Source organism: Corapipo altera, unplaced genomic scaffold, assembly GCF_003945725.1.
Source record: "Corapipo altera isolate COAL_440 unplaced genomic scaffold, ASM394572v1 61, whole genome shotgun sequence".
NCBI lineage: Eukaryota > Metazoa > Chordata > Aves > Passeriformes > Pipridae > Corapipo > Corapipo altera.
The window spans coordinates 2,584,405-2,593,185 of record NW_020884910.1 but is presented as its reverse complement, the minus strand read 5'-3'; the positions used below and the strand labels follow the sequence as shown (position 1 = coordinate 2,593,185).

Below are 8,781 nucleotides of genomic sequence, written 5' to 3'. Positions count from 1 at the left end.
CTGGTTGTCTGCATCTGGTCAGAGCAGAAGACCTGATGCCCTCACTGACAAAGAGATGTCCAGGGATGCTGCCTAGCCACCACCACCCTCCTTTACGGCACTCAAGCCAGAGCCAATATAGCAGCACAGTTTTAAGGCATCAGATCAGTGTTTAATCAGACCAAGGGGCACTTTCTTCTACTCTCCATTACTCCTTATGTCCTTGAGCCACTCATACATGACTTTCTTACAGTCAGCCCTGGATACCATCCTTTCCTGTACGACTGGACTAAAGTTCCATACAGATATGTCATAGTGGCAGGGAGGGGAGGGAAGAGAAGGAGGCTGTGGCTGAGGACAGAGAGGAGACACAGAGACGCATGCATGGCGGATGCCAAGCAGTGACTTTTGGAGTCTATCTGCAGCATTTCTGGCTGTCAAGCCCAGAGGGCTGAATAAGACTCAGGCAAGCCACCAACTATGTCAACAAAGGAAAAACATCATCGTGACAGTGGTGGATGCTTCAAAAGGAAAGAGGGAAAGCAGATTTCAGCTTGATGTCAGTGCAGACACAGAGTTCTGTCTCTCATGTGGCCATGGACACCCATGCAGATGTTGTAAACCCTGGGTGTACTCGTTGGCTGTCTGGCTGCTGTCTTAGTTCTGTCTCACTCCTGGGAGACTGAAGCCCTCCAGTGTAAATTGGGTTTTCAGCCTTTACCTCATATCAGGCTGTGGTTGGGTCACCCTGTCCTTTGTTTATGTTGCCTCCTCCAGGCTGGATGTATTCCATTCAGAGTGCCTCAGGCAGTAGCTTCCCTGCCACCATCCCTCCTGGGAGAGCATCCCTGAGGAAGGATGGCCTGGCATTTTCTGTAGAAGGGTGCTGTCCCCAGCAGATGTCAGGCTCACACCTCAGTCTTGAGGTGACATTTCAGGGCTCAGGCTCAACAACCAGACTCACAATTAACTCATGATCACACAACTTTTTTGCTGAGTGTGGAAGTATTAGAGTACCCAGATGCACTAGGCACTTGCTGCTCCTTCATACCAGCAAACACTGATGCTCAAGCGCTCATCTGTTTTTAAGCTAGCCCTCTTAGCTATTTAAAATAGAAGCAAGTCAGTTTACCTTTGAAAGGTAGGTCCCGTGGTCTGAGCTAAACCATCCACACTTTGCTGGCTCCCTGGGGCTTGCATTGGTAGAGATCAGAGACCAGTCAGTGGGTTTGGTAAATGCAGGTAGAGTGGGCTAGTGAGGAGACTTCAACGGGTGCTGACAGCTGGTGCAGCTAAAGGAAGGACCCTGGGGAGCTTAGAGATATGAGAAGGGCTGAGATGAGCTGCTAGGGGATGCAAGCACTGGAAAATAAGAAATGCTGAGAGAGCCAGCTGGGGGAGGTTAATAAAGCCTGCCTGTCAGGGGAACTATCTGACAGGCAGACAGCCAGAGGAGGGGAAAAAACAGCTCACTCGAGTCCACGGACCCATAACTGGGTTATGAAGCTATGTAATCCACTTAAGCTCTAAAACTGTCCTGCCTCCCTCCCCCAACTTTAACTCTCCTCTCCTGTACCTCTAATATTCAGAAATGTTTCCTCGAAGCTTCGCAGGAAGTCTTGACAGTGGTTCAATTTGATTAGCGTTAGCTGCGGAGTTTTCCCAGAGGATCTCGGGAAATACAGAGATACATACCCCCGAGAAACCTGCAGGGTATTGACGAGCTCATACACTGTCTGCAGCACAGGAGGGACCTGCTCTGTAAGAGGGCCACGCACACTAGCAGAGAGACAGGGGTGGGGTTTTTTTAACCTGCATTAGGAAATATATGCGGACACTTAATGCAGTTTATTCAAAAACAGCTGTCTTCTCCATTATGTGTCATCTACCCTGAGAGAGATTGGAGAAGCACAAGACGCAAAAGGCCTCTTAGATCATCTAGCCCATCACCCCACAAATGAAGAATTAATCCCATTAAGGGCCACTATTGGCTTCGGTGGCTTCAAGATTTGGTCCTAATTGCACAAACACAAAGCCATTACAAGACTGCAGTCTAACAGAGAAGCTTTCTTTTTTTAACAGGGTATATAATTTCCTTAATTAAAGGGGCTTATCTGCATGCTAATAATTAGAAAAATATTGTCCACTTTTATTCTCATTTCATTCTTATATCCTGGTGCACTGGATATAGGCAGGAGGTGAGAATGTGCAAAGATGCATATGTACTATGACATCAACAATGCACAGGCATATCAAAAAGACAGGTCCTTGCCCATGAGGGGATTATAATCTAATTTATTATATGGATTGCAGCAGTGCATTACAAGCAAAAAAAAAAAGTTCATTTTATAGGAAGGATAAGGATTGTAGCATCAAGGGAGGGGTCCACATTGATTTTCACATGCTTTGGATCAGAAAGCTACAATAGCTGAACACATTGCAGGCTATGTACACATTTTGTTTGTTCTCTAATTATTAATTTAAAAAGGACATTCAGTCGATGGGGGGACTGGATGATAAATGTTCCTGGAAAAAATGAACAAGAAGGGATTTATGGTATGAGAGAGACAGAGTCCAGATGGTTGTCTCCTGCAGACAGGGTACAGTGGAAGAAGGCAAGAGGGCAGTAGGAGGAAGAGGACAAGGCTGAATGCATTGACAGTGTCAAGGGTGCAACCAGTGATGGACCACAGGATGGGAAAATGTGCAAAGAAGCCCCTTAAGAGAAGATCAATATGGAAGCAAAGTGGAAAACTCAAGCAAGGAATACATAACCAAGGAATCATGGTATCACTTCTGTTTCTTCCTCCTCCCACATATTGCAGATGACAACTAAGAGATCAAAATCTTTGCACATCGATTAAATTTATTATAAAAAGACAGCAAGAATAGCAGCAAATTATCAAATTTGCAAGTTTTTAGTGGATAAACACTGTGGTCATCTTCCTCGGTAAAAAAAGTGTGTACCACCATTGATCAATGCTAATGGCTTTCAATAAAGGCTAATTAAGTAATGCTCTAAGATTGGACAGAGCATAAGCCAAGTCCCAAGCATGCCCTAAAGCCAGTCTGAGGGGAAAAGAGAAAGGGATCTTACCCCTATGAAGCTACGGGGGATTATTTCACCTACTGCAATCTTTAATAAGACTATCAATCAGCCAGAAGGGATGTTTATCCCTGTCTCCCAACATATCATACAGAGGCATTCATTTCCCAGACATGAGCAAATAATGAATTGTTCTTTGAACCAAGAGGAAGATGAGGCCCATCTAGTCACCACCTCAATCAAAATGGAAAGCACCAAGTAAAAAAATATAACCCGAGGAAAGAAAGGAGAGCAAAATATATTAAATCTATGTATAAATATTCGTACATAATAAGAGATGGGATTGGAACAAAACAATAAACCTTAACAAACCTAAAGGACAATCCAAGAGATTTCTCAGAGTTGCTAATGGGAGAGACACATAAATTGTTACTGGCATCTTAACTTCTGCTGAACATCAGTGTAACAAGTAAAGCAAGGAGAGGGAGTCAAGACCCCAGAAATCAGAGTTGTCTCTGCTGCCTCACACTGCTTAAACCACTGAGATATTAAAGGAGATCCTCAGCTTTCTTTAGAAACATTTTAAAAAATTGATAAAGCATCCATCCTTCATGGTTGCAGATAAAAGCCTGGAAACACAAAGCTATTGCACCCTAATGGCAAGTGAAATGAACTCAAACCTTGTTATTTTGAAATACATGATTAGCTTAAACTCTCAGGACTGATCTCTGTGGGGACAGTCTCTTGTTTTGAGAGTGCTTAGGACTGAGAAAAAGGTGCTCAGAGGAAAGGGAAGGAACACTCCTTTCTGTATGCCACTTAGGCCAGGTGAGAAGAAGAAAAGGAGAAGAAAAGATGGAAGTGACAGACATAAGAAAGAGACCTTTGCCTTGTTAAACACAGGTGATTGATATTTACAACATCCTTAATTTTTGTTTTGGCTCTTTTCTATCCCTTCTACACAGCAGTCTACAACTCCCCAAAGGGGATTATGCTGCCCAAAAGATCTGTAGTAGCTTGTACCTATACATATGTGTGACACTGCAGTTCAGATCACTCTTCAGAACATTCTATATGCATTAATTAAATACCATGATACTTCTACAGCCACGTTTGCAAAGATAATACCTTGACATTGCTGATGGTGAACTCGTTGAAACTCTCATTTAAAGAGTGGCATATGAGGAAGCAAAGGATATTTTTCAAGCAAAAATGTTTCTGAAGGGATTAAAAGTGATGCAGCTACTGAGCTTTCTAATGCAAGCTCTCCTACGTCAGACTGCAAAGAACAGTGGCCATTAGTGGTGTATTCCATATTACACTAGGAAAACGTGCTTGAGACTCAGACTGAGTTATTTTACTGTTCAGTTCATTTTTGTTACCGATCTCTACTTTTTAACAGTTCTACTGCTAATGTCTTCATGTATAAATGGTCAGATCAAGGGTTCAAATCCTGAAGTGACAGGCAATTATCTAAATAATCCTTAATCAAACGTTAATAAATCTTGTTTGTTCCCATATCTTTATGAACTGTGGTATCCATGAGAGGTAATTAAAATGGCACATATATGTCAGTGGAGGTGTGCACTTAGTAGGAATGCAGCTCTTAGTTCACACAAATTTAACATAGCATCAGTGAAATAGCAGAAAAGATAGTCACGACAATCTAAGGAAATCAGGAAAACGAGCCGTTGGGGAAGGTAATATATATTGTTAGAGTAGTTGATACAATTAAGAAAATTATAAAGCTTTCAGGCACACAAACTCTTCCTACTGTCCTCCCTTCCCCCTCCTTCAGTATCAGACAGCCTAATAAAAGATATTGCAACTCCATACAAGTCTTGCTTTATTTACAGAGAAATGGACTTGTGATCAGGTGAAAAAATGCGACAAGCAGGACTGGCCATGCGTGCAAAACAGATCCTGAATTATTGAAAGGCAACCATGTGGCTGCCACCCGAGCAGAGACGAACAATAACAGAGGAAGTCAGAGGAGCAGCATCTATAGTTGTCTGTCATTCACCCCAGGTGCCTTTTATTTGTATCCATGTTTATTAGTGGCTTAATAAAAGAGTTTGTCTAAATGCACAGACCCATACACATTAGCTCTGTATATGGGCTCACTCTCCCTTACTTTCTGCTGTTTGACATCTAAAACTGGGGAAAATGAAATGGAGAATTGGTTAGGATTTGGCCTGTTCTCCTACACGTCTCTGGGTTAGACCTCAAGATGATGTAAACTGATGCTGACCCACTGAACTCATGTGGATCTGCTGAGTTATGCCAGTGAAGGATCCAACTTGTTTACTTATCAGATGCTTATGTCTTACATGATAAATTGTTTTTGTACTGACAGTTAATAAAAGACATATTTATGTAAATGAGAGAGAGGGCTCATGCTCTCCAATGTTATGCCAGACTGGAGTTCATTTAGAAAGGATTGCTTTCTCCACAAAAAATATCAGTTGAAAGACAGACAGACAGGTGTCATGTTTGTTTTGAAATATTAGGGCTTCAGTGAAATGAAAAACCACACAAGCTCTTTTTTTTTTTTTTTTGGTACAACAAATGCAAACTTGTTATAAAAACAGAATTTTCGTTTGGCGACAACACTGTTTTTTCAGGTTCTGCTGGAAAGCATTCAGCCTGGAGAAGGTCTTGGATTCCCAAAGGCTTTTCTGTTGTGGGGTTTTTCCCTCCAAACATGTCAGTTCATCTAATAAAAGAGGCTTCCCAGCCTAAAAATCTCACCTCACTTACACCTTGAAACATTCATACCAATTCTATAACAGCTTATATCAGCTATTCACTAATGATGGTTTATTAGTAGCAAGTGGGGTCTAGTATTCACCATCTTCAGATATGTCAGAATTGCATATGTGTCTTGCAAACGCCTGAGAACCTGCAAGACCAGTTTGTATTCCTTCCCAAAAGGGAAACTATGAATCAGTCACAATATACAGCTGCAACATAACAGTGAGTATTGTCCTTTCATTTTCTGTGACAACTGGAACACAGACACTGAACAGCAGGACAATGGAGTTGTGTCAACATGCAGGAGGATTTCAGAGTGCTTTGCAGATGAGTCATCCCAGTCTGTTATGGAACACTAAACCTTTGGCATTACAAGACTTTCTCAGTGATTTGATTCTCTTTATTTTTGTCTTAATTAGTTCAACCCATAATTTCAGATAGTGTGAAAGGAGTGCATTCAATGCTTGCAGAAAAAAAGGGGTGCTCTCAGCAGAGAATGGTCATATTTCCCCAGGCTTTTTCATTTGACTTATTAACTCTTACTTCCTGCCATACATACACACAAACCCACACTTAAATATAAAATCTTCTACTTGTGTTACAGATGAGAAAAATGTTGTCAAGATATAGCAGAAGAAAAGCCTTTGGTATTTGTTATAGGTATATACATTAACACAAGCATCTTCCCTGACCATGGCTTTCCAGTGTGTTTAGAGTTGGACCTCTTCTGTATATTCATTCATACTCTGTGCTATTGGTTACTCTGTAGTGCCCCTGTCTTTACTGTTAGGCACTTTCCCATTATTGTCTTTAACAGAACACCTTGCATGTGTCCTCATAATTAAAAGAAGAACTCATCTCCCTTCCCTGGGCCTTTGGGACTTGAATGAGAGAGTCACCCAACTTCTTTTCCCCATTGTTACTCTAGGTGCACAATCGTCATCTCTAAATGCAGTTTAAGATCACTGATTCTGTATTTGGTAACAATCTGGCAGAATTTGGCACACTGCACAGGGGTGAGGTCATTTGTAGAGCAGTGAATCCATGGGGATCTGAGGCTGTCTTGTTTGTTATTAATCTGTTCCTCCCAGGAACTCTTCTGCTGTTTTAGCTTTTAATCTAACAAACATTTCGAGTACCATTCCTTTTCTGGAGAGATTATTTCCTCCACTGTCCTAAATACTGGTGCTACAGCCTCAGAACAACTTGTAGGGCTGGCGAGTGGGGCAGTGCTTTCATTTGTGTGTTTTCATGTGTTTCACTGCCTGCCAGAGAGAGCACATCTAGCTCTTCGTGGGATTAACGGTGACAAGGAACATTTGCAATACGAGTTGTTTTGCATTGGGGTGTCCTTTCCTCTGTGTTGATAACACATAGATTCTCTGCTACTCATTCACCTCCTGTACTGCTCATCTGCCTTACCCAGCTAACAAACTTGAAGCACCTCCTGCCCTGATCATGGCCTTGCATATTTAAGTCATTAGACCGAGGCACTTGGCACACACTAGGGATGTGGTGAAAGATGATCCTACAAGAAATACAGCAATCATTCTGCAGCCAATGCTGTCTAGATCCTCATCCCACTACAGGAATTATTGAACTGGACTAATGCACAGGAGAAAGTAAATGTTTATTGAAGAACCGGTCAAGTTTTATCTAGCCACATATTAAATGATCTTGAATTTGGGGCAGAAATGGGCAAGGGAAGAAAACAAAGCAGCAAATGATCTGTCTGACAGGCCTTTGGAATCGAGCCGTAACAGTCAAGTCTCCGTGCCTATGTATGTGTGTTGTGGAGGGAGAGGGGGATGCACAAAGGGAGGGGAAGCCAGGCAGGGGGAATATATCTGTATGAGCTAATCTGTTTCTTGCTTTCCTCCTCCCCTCCCTATCTCCCTTTCTCTGCCTGCCTCTCCTGGGAGATGACTCACACCTGCTCTGCCCTGATACTACCATTTCGCATCAGAAGCACACAGTCACTCTGAAGCCACCCAAGCTGTTCTGTGTTAGATCCCTGCATTGCTTACATCTGCTCTTTGGTGGGCAGGATTCAAATGCTGTGACGGACAACATGACTGTAACTCAGCACAAACCCATGAAATCCAGCCACCTGCCTGTGACACACCGATGCCTTGATGGCATCATGGGCTTCTGAGTGCTCCAGCCTATTGGGAGTGGGTCAATAAATCTTGTTTATCAGATAGATGGTTTGTATAAGGACCATGGCAAAGCACTCATCAGTCGACATCAGGTCCTCAGATAGACAAATGACTTTTCAATTCTAAAGGCCTGAGTCATTTCTTCTGCATCTGACCTTATTCCGCCTACACCTCCCATCTTAGCTAAAACATGCTCTTTCACCTGCATATAAACAACGACAGTGCCATTCTACGCAGGTTCCCAAAGTAGTTTGAAAACATTAATGGATGAAGAGTCAGGACCTCATCACAGTGTGGGTAACCATTATTTTAATTTACATTTTAGGAAACTAAAGGCATAGAGATAATCAGCATCTTCCCCAAGGCTATATAGGAAGTAGAGACAGAATATTGGAAAGGAATGGGGCAACATGGTCTTGTATATGGCACTGTATTTGAGAGGCAAACCCACTCTCAAGCTCAGTGGAAACGACAAGCAGGCATTTTCCACGTGTTAGTTTTGCAAAGTTTTGCATCTCTAAGTTTCTCTGTGAGTTTCAGTTTCCAGTGAGCCTGTATACATCAGGGACCTTCAGTAATAATAATAGAATTTGACCACCTTTGTGGCTCAAAGCAAGGCTACAGACTGAACAAAAGCTCAGGAAATCTTGGAGGGTTCTGGGTCCTGATGCCCACTGAAATATTGCATGGGACAAACTGCACATTATTTTGAAAGTCACCAAGAAAGTATTGTTCACCCTTATCATCCTGTAATTTGTTTTTCTTCTTTGATGGGTACACCTAAAGTACCAATTACTATAGTATCCATAGCTCCTCACAGGTATTATCAAAGACAGTAAAAAT

At 42.2% G+C, this 8,781-nt stretch overlaps 1 long non-coding RNA gene across 1 annotated transcript; it reads left to right on the top strand.

Moving 5' to 3' along the window:
• The first annotated feature begins 302 nt into the window (after positions 1 to 302).
• Positions 303 to 6,087, top strand: LOC113951974. The gene is made up of 4 exons (XR_003529334.1): positions 303 to 380; positions 4,882 to 5,053; positions 5,650 to 5,731; positions 6,044 to 6,087. It is a non-coding gene; the product is annotated as an uncharacterized LOC113951974 (long non-coding RNA).
• Positions 6,088 to 8,781: the final 2,694 nt, after the last annotated feature.